The sequence below is a fragment of the Bombina bombina genome, chromosome 4, assembly GCF_027579735.1.
Source record: "Bombina bombina isolate aBomBom1 chromosome 4, aBomBom1.pri, whole genome shotgun sequence".
NCBI lineage: Eukaryota > Metazoa > Chordata > Amphibia > Anura > Bombinatoridae > Bombina > Bombina bombina.
Window position 1 is genome coordinate 477001630 of NC_069502.1, and position 16286 is coordinate 477017915.

The following is a 16286-nucleotide window of genomic DNA, read 5'->3' on the forward strand; positions in this document are numbered from 1 at the left end:
GGGCCTTTTGTGGGGCATTGCCCCAAAGAAATCAGCTCTTTTACCTGTAAAAAAAATACAAACAACCCCCAACAGTAAAACCCACCACCCACACAACCAACCCCCCAAATAAAACCCACTCTATTGCAGCCCAAAGCCCTAACCTAAAAATAAAACCCACCCAATAAAGCCTTAAAAAAACCTAACACTAACCCCTGAAGATCCACTTACAGTTTTGAAGAGCCGACATCCATCCTCAATAAAGCCGGGAGAAGTCCTCAGCGAAGTGGCAAGAAGTCCTCAACAAAGCTGGGAGAAGTCTTCATCCAAGCCGGGAGAAATGGTCCTCCAGACGGGCAGAAGTCTTCACCCAGACGGCATCTTCTATCTTCATCCATCAGGCGCGGAGCGGCTCCATCTTCAAGACATCCGGCACGGAGCATCCTCTTCTTCCGACGAATACCCGATGAATGAAGGTTCCTTTAAGTGACATCATCCAAGATGGCGTCCCTTAGATTCCGATTGGCTCACAGAATTCAGAAATCAGCCAATCGGAATTAAGGTTGAAAAAAATCCTATTGGCTGATGCAATCCTATTGCTGAGGACTTCTCCCGGCTTCGTTGAGGATGGATGTCGGCTCTTCAAAACTGTAAGTGGATCTTCAGGGGTTAGTGTTAGTTTTTTTTAAGGGTTTATTGGGTGGGTTTTATTTTTAGGTTAGGGCTTTGGGCTGCAATAGAGCTAAATGCCCTTTTAAGGGCAATGCCCATCCAAATGCCCTTTAAGGGCAATGGGGAGCTTAAGTTTTTTTAGTTAGGGTTTTATTTGGGAGGTTGGTTGTGTGGGTGGTGGGTTTTACTGTTGGGGGGTTGTTTGTATTTTTTTTACAGGTAAAAGAGCTGATTTATTTGGGGCAATGCCCCACAAAAGGCCCTTTTAAGGGCTATTGGTAGTTTAGTTTAGGCTAGGGTTTTTTATTTTTATTTTGGGGGGGCTTTTTTTATTTTGATAGGGCTATTAGATTAGGTGTAATTAGTTTAAATATCTTGTAATTTGTTTTTTATTTTGTGTAATTTAGTGTGTTTTTTTTTTGTTATTTAGGTAATTGTATTTAATTTAGTTAATTGTATTTAATTTAGGTCATTTATTTAATTGTAGTGTAAGGTTAGGTGTTAGTGTAAGACAGGTTAGGTTTTATTTTACAGGAAAATTTGTATTTATTTTAGTTAGGTAGTTATTAAATAGTTAATAACTATTTAGTAACTATTCTACCTAGTTAAAATAAATACAAACTTGCCTGTAAAATAAAAATAAACCCTAAGCTAGATACAATGTAACTATTAGTTATATTGTAGCTAGCTTAGGGTTTATTTTACAGGTAAGTATTTAGTTTTAAAAAGGAATTATTCAGTTATTAATAGAAGGTTTTATTTAGATTTATTTTAATTATATTTAAGTTAGGGGGTGTTAGGGTTAGACTAGGTTTAGGGGTTAATACATATAGTATAGTGGCGGCGATGTTGGGGGTGGCAGATTAGGGGTTAATAAATGTAAGTAGGTGGCTGTGATGTTAGGGACAGCAAATTAGGGGTTAATAATATTTAACTAGTGTTTGCTTGGCGGGAGTGAGGAGGTTTAGGGGTTAATATGTTTATTATAGTGGCGGCGATGTCCGGAGCGGCAGATTAGGGGTTAATAAGTATAATGAAGGTGTCGGCGATGTCGGGGGTGACAGATTAGGGGTTAAAAAGTGTAAGATTAGGGGTGTTTAGACTTGGGGTTCATGTTAGGGTGTTAGGTGTAAACATAAATTTTGTGCATGAGCACGTACAACCAGCTCACCGCTGACTTAAGCAGCGCTGGTATTGGAGTGCGGTATGGAGCTCAATTTTGCTCTACGCTCGCTTCTTGCCTGTTAATGACCGGTTTATAAAAACCGGTAATAACAGCGCTGTAGTTAAGTGAGCGGTGACAATAACGTGCAAGTTAGCAACGCACCCCTCTTACCGCAAAACTCGTAATCTGGCCGTATGTTACCACTGTTTAATCTTTATCACACAGATAAATATAGCTTTTGTTGTTTTCTCTGTTATTTTAGCTAAGTTTTATTTAGTAGTTGGAATCCTAACTTCCAATGCAATAGTTTTTTATTATAAAGTGTATGTGACGCTAATGACTATGACATTTGAAGGCAATTTGGGTAATCAAATATCAGTGCTAATGAAAAGTAAATTGAGTCTTTCTTGCATGAAGCTTAATTATAAATAATTAATATATCTACGCCTTTGAAGTATAAAGTTTGAGCATCCTACACATGGAAAGTAAAGACAAGATGAATCAAAGGTAGATGATGCCTCACATTTGCATTTTGAATGAAAAATAGAATATCAACTAACTTGATCATGACTTGATGTAATGCCATTTAAATCAACCTATCACCTTTTGGCATTAATATTATTGTTCATGTCAATTAAGTGTAGAGTAATTAACAATATAGTAACAAATAACAAGGTGATATGTAAATCTACATTATGTCATTTTCAACTTTACTTCCCTTTCTGGTCTTTACCAAATTCCATATACTGTAATATTAAATTCATAAGGTTATTTCTGTAAACAAGACTTGACAAAATGTTCTCCACAACAAATGTACATTCATTTGAAGATTTTTTTTATATCCAACATTTTTGTTTTATTTAAAGAGATATAAGTGAATAATCACAAGACTTTTTTGTAATGTTTCAATAATGCTGTGAAACCTTTCACATTAGATTATTACCTTGTTGCTGCAATTGTTTCATATGTTTATATATTATGTAATGTCATGGAGGCAAACTGATCACACTTTAGTCCATTGCAGAGTGAGAATTTTTTTTTTATTATATTTTTTTTTTGCCCATTAATTTAAATATTTTCTACAGACAGCTGTGACATTTGTAAAAGACTGTGAGAAAAAATGAGAAAATTTGTGCATTTTATGGTTAAATTTCAACTCAATAAATTGTGAATGGAGAGATGCATAGACAGATTAAAATAAGGGATAACTCTTTACGTTAACATTTGTATAAATTAGATAGATAGATAGATAGATAGATAGATAGATAGATAGATAGATAGATGGTAGATAAATTAATCTCACCAGGCCATTTTTTGATTTTGCACTTTTCCGGTTAGAAATGCATTAATATTTTTCTATTATCCTGATAAACAGGCTCAAAGGAGAAAAAAGGTATTGTAAAAACATTATTTCATAGTGATATTGATTCAGCTGTTACTATAGTAACATAATTACTCTCCTACTAGCATCACTATTACATTTGTGTTTTAAAACGTATCTTATACTTTATATAACATTTTGCACCTATTGTACGGTCATAAATATTACTATTTATTTTATGCATAAACTTAAAACGAGGTCTAAAAGCATACACTTTAATTTGGAAACTGTGCAGTGTTTGAATACAAAGTTGAGGAAATAATTACTCATGCTCTCTAAAAAATAGACTTTAAAATACATATTTTAGGTAGTAATGTGCCTTAATGGATTATTAATCATTGGATACTGAATGTTCTGGTTTGTGTGAGTAACAAAACAAAAAATGCAATGTTTTATTTAAAAGCAAATAGTTCACACTTTAAAATAGGGTTTGGTACACATATATTCCCCACCATTATATATATATATATATACATACACATATATATATATATATATATATACATACATACATACATACATATATATATATATATATATACATATACATATATATATATATAAAGAGAATAGGAGACAGCGCAATCTCGATTTAAAGTAGAATTTATTTAAAACACAACAGCACAATAGTAGTAATACATTTACTAGACGTAGAATAAAAAGAAGCCCAATAACATAAGTCCCAGGATATTCAGATAGGGTCTGTATCTGGACCGTGTTCTAAGCCTGCCGAACTGTTCTGTATGAAACTCCCGGATTTCGGCACATCTATACACACTAACGTCACTCTCCTATGGGTGCTTACAATGGACAAAATTACTCAAAGCGTTTCGCTGGTTGAACGCCCCGGCTTTGTCAAGAGTATAATAGTCCTTACCATTAAACATCCTTTATTTAAAGGAGAACCGCAAAGGGTATTGGTTAACCGAGATTGAAGCGGACACATAAGTCACAATTAATGGTTAAGTATGTCCATATTTGAATGAAATAGTAAATACACAATTAAAAAAAGGAACAACACTAATATAATAAGACATAAATACATCAGTAGATTGCATAAAATCATGTCAAATTAATCTGAAATGAAAACATGTAAAAATGAGATTAAATGTGCTACAGTTGATTCTCATATAAAACACAGTATATACAAAATTTATAAAAACCAACTTATCAAATTCATATATGTACATAAGTTTACCATGTAATTTATGAATTAAAAACATACTAAATAAGTCAATTTTATCCAACAGAATATATTTTATACTGAAAAACATCCTAATTTGAAGTCTAAACCCAGTAAACCCAGTGATAATATAATAGCAGTAGGTGCATCATATGATAAGGAGTGTACTTATAAAAAAGCCTGAACATCAAGATCAATGTTCAATCCACATGGAGTGAGACTCTTCAATTTATAAATCCTATCGGTCTCTTTCTGTCTTAGTGAGAGAAGTCTATTATTAACCCCTGGGGGTACCCAATCTTAATTTTTGAATTATTGAAAGAGAGAGAGAGTATGAACTCAATGCAATAAAAGTGAATACACCTGTGATCACTGACACAAGTTAGAAAACCTCTGATCATTGAAACAAAATTGAGTGTACCCGTGATTTCCAATTAGCCTAATTGCATGAACATGTTTATAAAATGACATGTGAACACCAGAACTTTCTCAATTTTGGACCTTTGAACTGTGTCTATCTGCATATCTGCACCATGGCTCCACATAGAACAGAGTTGCCAAAGAAGTTTAAAAATGTAGCTTTGAAAAACAAATGGGCAAGTTCCTCAGACTTGACTCAGGAGTTATCAATGGGAATTGGAAAGCGCAGACAGTGAGAAGGACATTGTATGACATCAATCTTCAAGAAAAAAAACCCTTGCTTGCTTTTCAGAGCAAAACTGCAAGAATAAGCTTTACTAAAGAACATAAAAAGAATACTGATGAATATTGGAAGCACATTATTTAGTCAGATAAGTCCAAGATAAAGTTCTTCAGCTAAGATGGGGCCTTGCATGATTGGTGTGAACCTGGCCAAGACTACAACAGTGAATGCATAGTCCCAACAGTGAAGCACGGAGGTGGGAGTGTAATGATATGTGGCTGCATGAGTGAAAAAGGTGTTGGGGAGATGACATTTATAGATGTCGCCATGAATACCTGTGGATATACCAAAATACTGCCTGACAAGATGACTCCAAGTCTCCAGAAGATTGATAGAAGAGGAATATTTCAGCATGATAACAATCTAAAGCATACTTCCAAAATCATGTAAGAGAAGACAAAGTGAAAACTATGACCTGGCCAACTATGGCCTCGCTTCCATTGAGTCGTTAAAAATGGAGCCGTAAGCTACCGAAGCGGCCGACAGCTAAAAGTAATTTACGGCTCCATTTTAGTACCAGGTTTCCATTTAAATATTTTGCGGATAGCGTGCAGTCGCTCTTTTCATGTAGCTGTAAGTTAACGTTGTGTTAACGCTTCCATCTGATGTCGGATTTCTTGAAAATCAATTAGTTGCTAAGGTAACCCGACCTTACACTATAGAATTTACGTTTAACGTTCGTGCTCCTTACCGGTGATCACCTCTCAAGAAAAATAAAGAAACACTTATCCATATTTTTAATAATCAAATACTATTTTCTAATATAATTATATTTAACACTTCATAAATATAAGTAATATTTATTGCTGCCCTAGGCATAGGTCTAGTTTGCATTCTGTAGATATGTTCTTGCATATATTATTATATTTAAATATATACTGATATTTCTATTAGAATATAAGTTCAACTATTTCTATACATGAGACAACAATAAATATTACTTATAACAATTTATTTCTACATTAAAACACTTGCATTATTTGCAAGTTTTATAATTTCAATAGAAAATAGGTCTCAAAAAGCACAATTTTCCTCTTTTACACCTAGTTGAGCTGGGAGTAATATTTCTCAATGTATCGACAGCCTCCGACAGTGTATTAACGGTTAGCGCTTTCATAGGAAACCTGGTATAATTTATCGATTAACGACTTCTATTACTTTCTATGGGATGCGAAGATCTTTTCGGCAGCCGAAGTCCGGCTGCCGATATTGAGGTATAACGCGCCATTGGAAACAGTCGATAAACTATATTGCTTTCGACAGCATATTTAACGGTTTGCGAGTGCACGCAAACTGAATTACGACTCAATGGAAGCGAGGCCTATGTCGTCTGACTTGAATCCAATAGAACACCTTTAGGGTATTTTAAAGAGAAAGATAGAGCAATATGATCACTTCAGCAAAGAACAGCTGAAGAAAAATAGTCTCTGAAGAGTGGCAGAACATCTCTCCAGAAATTTGGGCAACACTGGTATCCTCCATACCAAGGAGAATTGAGTCTTTCATCAAAAATAATGGAGGACGTATAAAATGTAAAAAAAAATAAAACATTTGAATCTCAGAAATCAAAGGTATACTGAAATAAGTTCCATTGAGTAAATTTCAATTAGAGGTTCAACTTTCACTGCACCCAAGCATACATATAGAAACCACCCCACACACAGCACTTAAAAGTATACACTTAGCATTGCATCCACATAAATTGCCTAAACCCATGCAGAGATTTTCTTTTATGGGACTCTAAAAAAACATGCAATGATATTTTATTGTTTGGGTATTAAATTAGTAAAAAAAGGATAATTTTTTAGAATTATTACAACTGTACCTAAAACATAAAAAATATTTCCAAATCGAAGCAGCAGGTAAAAAAAACATATCCTTTATTCCTTTAAAAACATATGCAAAGGACATACAGCAACATGGATTGGGTTCAGATAATAGAACTCTGACCGGTTTCGGTCATATTGACCGTAATCATAGAATAGCACCTGTTAGGGGGTGCTCCCTTTTATGCTGAACAATCCATATTCATTGGTTAAAAACATTTTGTGTATTGCTGATCACCTTAACCCCATAAATACCAAATTTCCCTTTGAACACAAGTTGAGAAATTAGCAATATAATATATACATAGATACATGAATACAAAAATAGCTGACAATAAAAATGAAGAAACAAATGAAGAGAGTACAGAGAATTTTAACAATTTCACAGAGAACAATATGAGTTAAAATGTTGGAAACATTGGGACTTTTGAATTAAATAAGTTATTTAAATCAACGCCGGAAAGGAGATATACAAACATATTGTTTACAACACAAGCATTCATGTTTTGATCATTATGTATGGTAAACCCACAAACAAAATTTCTTTAATATTGCTTGACCATCCTCATTGTTAATAGAGGAAGAGATAATATCTAACTGCCTCTTAGTGTATAGAAGAATGGCAAACACAATAAAGATGAACATGAACAAAGAAGCAAGCAAAAGCAAGAGCACATATATATGGGCCTATAATAATTAAACAAGTTAACAATAACCTTATAGATAGATAACCAAAAACACTATTGAAACGTACATTAAGATAAAGATAAAGTGTGTGTTACTAAACTACGCAGTATGTATTGTTTTATCTTAATGTACGTTTCGATAGTGTTTTTGGTTATCTATCTATAAGGTTATTGTTAACTTGTTTAATTATTATAGGCCCATATATATGTGCTCTTGCTTTTGCTTGCTTCTTTGTTCATGTTCATCTTTATTGTGTTTGCCATTCTTCTAAACACTAAGAGGCAGTTAGATATTATCTCTTCCTCTATTAACAATGAGGATGGTCAAGCAATATTAAAGAAATTTCGTTTTTGGGTTTACCATACATAATGATCAAAACATGAATGCTTGTGTTGTAAACAATATGTTTGTATATCTCCTTTCCGACGTTGATTTAAATAACTTATTTAATTCAAAAGTCCCAATGTTTCCAACATTTTAACTCATATTGTTCTCTGTGAAATTGTTAACTTTCTCTAGACTGTATTCTCTTCATTTGTTTCTTCATTTTTATTGTCAGCTATTTTTGTATTCATGTATCTATGTATATATTATATTGCTAATTTCTCAACTTGTGTTCAAAGGGAAATTTGGTATTTATGGGGTTAAAGTGATCAGCAATACACAAAATGTTTTTAACCAATGAATATGGATTGTTCAGCATAAAAGGGAGCACCCCCTAACAGGTGCTATTCTATGATTACGGTCAATATGACCGAAACCGGTCAGAGTTCTATTGTCTGAATCCAATCCATGTTGCTGTATGTCCTTTGCATATGTTTTTAAAGGAATAAAGGATATGGTTTTTTGTACCTGCTGCTTTGATTTGGAAATATTTTTTACATTTATAGTGGAATGTGGGGATTCCACTCCTTTATTTACGAAGCTCACTATTTGCCTTCTATGGATAATTTCTCCTAACTTGCTACACTCCAATGCTTTTTTAGCGGTATGCCCCCCCACCAACGGACCTGGGATTCCTAACATTTGCCAAAACCATGCTGGATGGCCATTTTATCAATATTGTGTTTGGCATACTGATCACCGGATCCGGCAGTTAACTGGGGTGTTATTTGCTGTGAAGCTCTACATACACTCTCTGCTTGGCGTGGTTGACACGCCCACTTGCATCGTCATCAAGGAAAGACCTGGTCTGCTCCAGGATAGGCCGATCCCTCGTCATGTGATACATCACAAGCAGCTTGCATGAGGAAACGGATCCCCGCCTATGCAAAGACACTGCATTTGTGAGACGGAGGAACAGGGATACCGGCTCCACTAGACCAGTTGATCTACACAAGAGGACCGAAGTGGTGAGTGCATACCTGCTGAAGCTTAAGCATTTAACGAGAACTGTTGCTGCTATGTTGTGCTGAGTGCTAAATTGACTTCATATTGACAAGTCAGAGGGTTATACAATATTCCCGGAACATATTTTCTTTACACTCTAGCAAAGGCTGCTTTGATCTACAATAGAGCTATCCAGGACTTTGCTGAAACAGTGTTTGCAAGTACTGGTCTTAACAGTTGGATCCAGCAACTTTCGAAAAAACGCATTAGCCCATAAACACCACTAACTCTTTCTTTCTCTTTTTTTGTTTACTCATCCCTACATAGTGGTGTCTAGATTCCAAATGTATTTTGGTTTAGAAGAGCATTATATTGTATACGTATGATTTCTACATATGTATCCTAAAGGCATAACTCTATTCTATATGCACTAAATTGTTATTTTGTCTATATAATAGTGGACATTGGTGCATAATATATTTCATTAAACAATCAGGACTGACACATCATGGATAATACCCATACATACAAGGACATTGATGAAGACAATTTGGATTGTCTAGATCTAGAGGATGTCTTCAATTGTGACACACCTAACATCAAACTGGGAGATTTATTTCAGGACTTTGAATATCTAAAACTAAAAGAGCAAAGATTAAAATGGACAAATGGATACTAACTAAATATCTAGGTCTAAAAATGATCCCTAGGGGCCTTAGGCTCAACAAGTTTCCCACCTATGATATTAAAGATCAGCAGTATATAGATAGATGGAACCAAACACTTACAGAGTGTTCTTTGAAACTTATTTCTCTCCTCATAGAGTATAAGGATGTATTACTGTGTGAAACCAAAACCAAAATTGCAAACATTGAATTAGAAATGTCTAGATTTACTAGCTGTGAAGTATATACCAAGTTTGATAACATTTACAAACAAACCATAGAGGAATCAAAAAAATGAGTCATACAAACTAAACATACTAAATTCCTTAGGGATCAAAAGGATTACTCTCTAGGTATTGTTTATGCATGGAGGCGTAAACAGCGAAACAGGTCATGGTATAACCAAGCAGACAATGAAGAATTGCAACACAGTAATAAGAAAAATAAGAATAAAAATAGAAGGCGCAGATACAAATGAAATAAAAACCAATCAAAACAGGATGCAAACCAGGATACAGCAAGTAACCTTAAAAAGGTAACATTCTCTGATTCAGAGAATGACCTCACAGATGAGGACCGATTTGCATCCAGTTTTGAATGTGTATCAGGGGATGAGGCCTTTTCAGAAGTAGATGAATCAGCTAATACTTCTGTAATTTCCAATTTAGAAACTAATACACAAAAAAGCATCCTAAAGACACACACTGATCAGGGAGCTAGATTGAAAACCAGTGCCCAAACACAAAGCCATTCTCAAACTCAAAAATCCAACTCCCAGGTTTTTCAAGAGGTCCCCAAACAATTCCAAGGGGGGGGAGGTGGTGTCACAATAGTAGCAACAAAAACAGCAAGGAAACAGCAGAGCAACCGAGATATGCGCTCAGAGGGAAAAACTCCAAGATCAAAAAATACCAATGAATATGGTGATTAATATCTCCAGCTATCAGCTTACAGAAACTGAAACCAGACTTCTCAATTTAGGTTTGGGCTTTGTCCCTTCTAGAAAGTTTAATCTTTTTCAGACCATATTAGATTTGAACAAATTGACCAGAGATTTAACTCTGAGAAAATTCTATAGAGACAAAGCACACCAAACACCAGAAGTCATGGTTTCTTCTACACATAATACCAATGTTAGCCAACACACTTCCTTTGAAGACACATGTGCCTTAGTTACACTTGAAGACTTAAGCAGGGAAAACTATGAAACAAGTTCTTCACAGGTCCATAAGGTTGTACCTAGACTCAAAAGTAAATCACAATTCTATCCTACTCAGGCTAGAGGAAAAATTCTGGAAGTGTTTCATGAGAGGGTTGTTGAGGATCTCACTAAACTCAGTGACTCCTCACAATCCAGTCCCTCTAACCTGACTAATAGGGAACGAGAAGCACTACTTAACCTACAAAAGAATGAAGAGATTGTGATTAGGCAGTCCGATAAAGGTGGGAGCGTGGTAGTCATGGATAAGCTAGATTATGTGAATGAAGCTTTGAGACAACTTGGAGATTTGGAAACTTACACTATCTTATATAGGAATCCTACTGCTACATACTCCAGAGAGTTATCACATCTTTTGGATGAGGTGGTGGAGGAGGGTCTCATGGATCAAGAAACAGCTAACCTTTGTATGGTTACAGATCCAGTGACACCCATCTTCCACCACCTCCCAAAAGTTCATAAAAGCATATGTGAGGTCAAAGGGAGGCCTATAGTAGCGGGTATAGGTTCTTTAATGGAACCTCTATCCAAGTGGGTAGATTACTTTTTACAGCCCATGGTTCTGTTGTTACCTAGTTACATATGAGATACCTCCCATGCACTGCAGGTTCTGGAGACGGTGACTTGGAGGGAGGAGTACAGTTGGCTCACCATTGATGCTGTGTCACTGTACTCCTCCATCCCACACACCCAGGGTCTGCAAGCTGTGAATTTTTTCTTGGATTTATTCACTGATCTCCCAGCTAAATCTAAAAATCTGATTGTAAGAATTGTGAAGTTTCTACTAGAACACAATATCTTCATGTTTCAGGGGTGCTACTACCTCCAGAGATGTGGCACTGCCATGGGGGCTAAATTTGCCCCCTCCTATGCCAACCTATATATGGGTTGGTGGGAGAGGGGCCACGTCTATGGAGGAGGTACCACCCCATCTGAGCATATTGTGAAATATGTCAGGTTCATTGATGACCTACTGATATTGTGGTCATCTGACTCTGAAACTGCTAAGGAGTATGTCACCACCCTAAATGACAATAGGGTAGGATTACAATTCACTTATGATTGGCAAAAAAAGAACATTAACTTTCTTGACATCTCCCTTACAGGTAATCCAGAAGGAGGAACCATTATCTCTGCTCTCTCTCTCTGCCTATTTCGGGCAATAGTCTCCTACATGCCCGCAGTTGTCATCCGAAACATGTGTTCAAAGGAATTGCGAAAAGCCAATTCCTGCGGGCTAAGAGAAACTGCACGCATGAGAATGCCTTTTCGGATGGAGAGCAGAGACTTAAAAACGAGAATGCAAAAGAGGGGTTATCCCACTAGAGTCATAGACAAAGCATTTTTTGAAGTTAAGGCTATCAATAGGGCAAGTGCATTAGAAAAATCAACACGAAATTCCACAAATTCAAAACAGAATCTTAAATTCATCACGTCATACTCCTCTCAATATAATGATGTCTGCAAAATCATTGAAAAGAATTTACCAATACTAAGGGGGGATAAGGATTTAAGGGACACAGTTGAACAGGGCTGTATGTTTGTCCCAAAAAGAAATGTGACCCTTGGTAACATCTTAGCCCCCAGTATGTTAAAGAGTAAAAAACATTCAGGGTCATCCTGGTTGAGACATAATGGCACATTTAAATGTGGTAAAAAAGTTTGTACCTCTTGTGATTATATAAATATTTCACAAACATTCAAGTCCCATGTAACTGGAGAAGTATTTAATACCAAAGGCTGTGTCAACCGCAAAAGTACATTTGTAATTTACATAATTGAATGCACTATCTGTAAAAAAACAGTATACAGGTAGAACTACTAGAAAAGTAGGTAAACGCATAAGAGAACACCTTTCTTACATCTCCAATAAACGTACTTGTTCAGCACTTTCTACCCACTTCATAGATTTCCATCATCAGGACGTTACATCCTTTAAATGGCAAGCTATAGAACAGATAACCACACCACCCAGAGGTGGCGATAAGCTATCTATAGTATGCAAACAAGAAACATATTGGATTTTTAAAACTAAATGTCTACTACCATATGGCTACAACTCTGAATATGATATCATAAATTATTGGCAGAGATAATCACATAGGGAGATTAGACATATATGAAATTCATTCTAAGGAAAGCGAATATATGAGCCATCTTTCTAATAGGTTTATGTGTTTAGATTCTACTGACCCATAAGTTTATATGGGTTAAACACATAGATAAAACAATACATACCGCATAGTTTAGTAACACACACTTTATCTTTATCTTAATGTACGTTTCGATAGTGTTTTTGGTTATCTATCTATAAGGTTATTGTTAACTTGTTTAATTATTATAGGCCCATATATATGTGCTCTTGATTTTGCTTGCTTCTTTGTTCATGTTCATCTTTATTGTGTTTGCCATTCTTCTATACACTAAGAGGCAGTTAGATATTATCTCTTCCTCTATTAACAATGAGGATGGTCAAGCAATATTAAAGAAATTTTGTTTTTGGGTTTACCATACATAATGATCAAAACATGAATGCTTGTGTTGTAAACAATATGTTTGTATATCTCCTTTCCGGCGTTGATTTAAATAACTTATTTAATTCAAAAGTCCCAATGTTTCCAACATTTTAACTCATATTGTTCTCTGTGAAATTGTTAAAATTCTCTAGACTGTACTCTCTTCATTTGTTTCTTCATTTTTATTGTCAGCTATTTTTGTATTCATGTATCTATGTATATATTATATTGCTAATTTCTCAACTTGTGTTCAAAGGGAAATTTGGTATTTATGGGGTTAAGGTGATCAGCAATACACAAAATGTTTTTAACCAATGAATATGGATTGTTCAGCATAAAAGGGAGCACCCCCTAACAGGTGCTTTTCTATGATTACGGTCAATATGATCGAAACCGGTCAGAGTTCTATTGTCTGAACCCAATCCATGTTGCTGTATTTCCTTTGCATATGTTTTTAAAGGAATAAAGGATATGTTTTTTTTACCTGCTGCTTTGATTTGGAAATATTTTTTACATTTATAGTGGAATGTTGGGATTCCACTCCTTTATTTACGAAGCTCACTATTTGCCTTCTATGGATAATTTCTCCTAACTTGCTACACTCCAATGCTTTTTTAGCGGTATGCACCCCCACCAACGGACCTGGGATTCCTAACATTTGCCAAAACCATGCTGGATGGCCATTTTATCAATATTGTGTTTGGCATACTGATCACCGGATCCGGCAGTTAACTGGGGTATTTTTTGCTGGGAAGCTCTACATACACTCTCTGCTTGGTGTGATTGACACGCCCACTTGCATAGTCATCGAGGAAAGACCTGGTCTGCTCCAGGATAGGCCGATCCCTCGTCACGTGGTACGCCACAAGCAGCTTGCATGAGGAAACGGATCACCGCCTATGCAAAGACGCTGCATTTGTGAGATGGAGGAACAGGGATACTGGCTCCACTAGACCAGTTGATCTACACAAGAGGACCAAAGTGGTGAGTGCATACCTGCTGAAGCTTAAGCATTTAACGAGAACTGTTGCTGCTATGTTGTGCTGAGTGCTAAATTCACTTCATATTGACAAGTCAGAGGGATTATACGATATTCCCGGAACATATTTTCTTTACACTCTAGCAAAGGCTGCTTTGATCTACAATAGAGCTATCCAGGACTTTGCTGAAACAGTGTTTGTAAGTACTGGTCTTAACAGTTAGATCCAGCAACTTTCGAAAAAAAGCATTAGCCCATAAACACCACTAACTCTTTCTTTCTCTTTTTTTGTGTACCTAAAACATATTCCTGATGACACTTTTGCAATGTCAACATCCCAGCTGATATATTATAGAGTGAACATCCTGTTGCTTTAAATCATTTAGGTTCCTGTCTGTGTTTTTTTTCATTTAACTTAGTATCACTTGGTGGATAGGGATAGTGCAAGTAGAGTATAGCGCTGGGGTAGCTGCTCAGACCCAGCTCTTTTCTTATTTATATGTTTGTCCTAATTATAAAAAAAACTAGCTACCTTCTTTACATTTTAAATATAACCTTAAAATATACTGCAATCTAAAACGCAAGAACATTGTATTTCTACTCAAGAGTGATCATGTATTCCTACATTTAGTCATAGGAATCTTAAACTATTTATGAATACAATCATATTATATAAAGATTGTACATATTTGTTCTGAATAAAGAATAGACAAAGGTACTTGATTTACTCTATAAGACGAACATATTTGTGAAATGTATAGTAGAACATCTATTCATCCTGTGTGTCTGTAGATACATTCAGAACATTTCATTCCATGCAACAAATGAAAAACAATGAACTTAAAATATAATATTTTGATTCACCGTAAGGTTTGAACATTAATTTATCATTTTATATAACCTATTCTCTGCATGTTTTCCCCTACTGTCTACAACTAGAACAAAAGTATGAAAATGTATGTTTATGAAAAATACTAATGAAAATATTACTTGTCGATCAAAGCAAATGATTCATGAAAATGTGATCATTTTTATTATCTCTAAAAACAACTAATATACAAATACACAGTTATTATAGTTTCTGCTGTACTTATAAATATACATATATTTAATTGTAAACAGTTGCTATTATTTTTTTAAGCAAAGTTTTACTGAGAGGCCTATTTATCAAGCCGTCAACTGTGCTGCATTCGCCGGCACCAATATGCTCGCCTGACATCGCTGCCGCGGACCTGAATACGCTCTCCATATTTAACAAAAAAGCTGTCAAAAAGCCGTGCATCAAGTACGGGGCGATGAGCAGCAGACTGTTGTTAACTAACAGTCATCGATCTTGCTGCTCCTCGGCTTTTTCCCAGCTTTATTTGTATACTGTCACTAAGCACCGCCGCTATACTAAACTGTTTAACCCCTATCCCGCCGCTCCAGGAGCCAACCGCCACTCTAATAACCCCTATCCCACCGCAACTCTAACAAAGTTATTAACCCATATTCCGCCACTCCCGGAGCCCACCGCCACTCTAATAAAGTTATTAACCCCTATCCCAGCACTCCCCGACCCCGCTGCAACTAAATAAAGTTATTAACCCCTAAACCGCCGCTCCCGGAACCCACCGCAACTCTAATAAATGTATTAACCTCTATCCCTCCGCTCCCGGAGCCCACCGCCACCTACATTATGTTATTAACCCCTAATCTGCTGCCCCCTACACTGCCGCCACCTACATTATGTTAATAACCCCTATCCCGCCACTCCCAGAGCCCACCGTAACTAAATAAAGTTATTAACCCCCCTAAACCGCCAGCCCCCCACATTGCCATAAACTAAATTAACCTATTAACCCCTATACCTAACAACCCGCTAACTTTAAATTAAATATTAACTCATCCCTATCTTATAATAAATTTAAACTTACCTTTAAAATTACATTAAACTATATTAAATTAATAATCAACCTACCCTAACTTTTATACTAAAATTA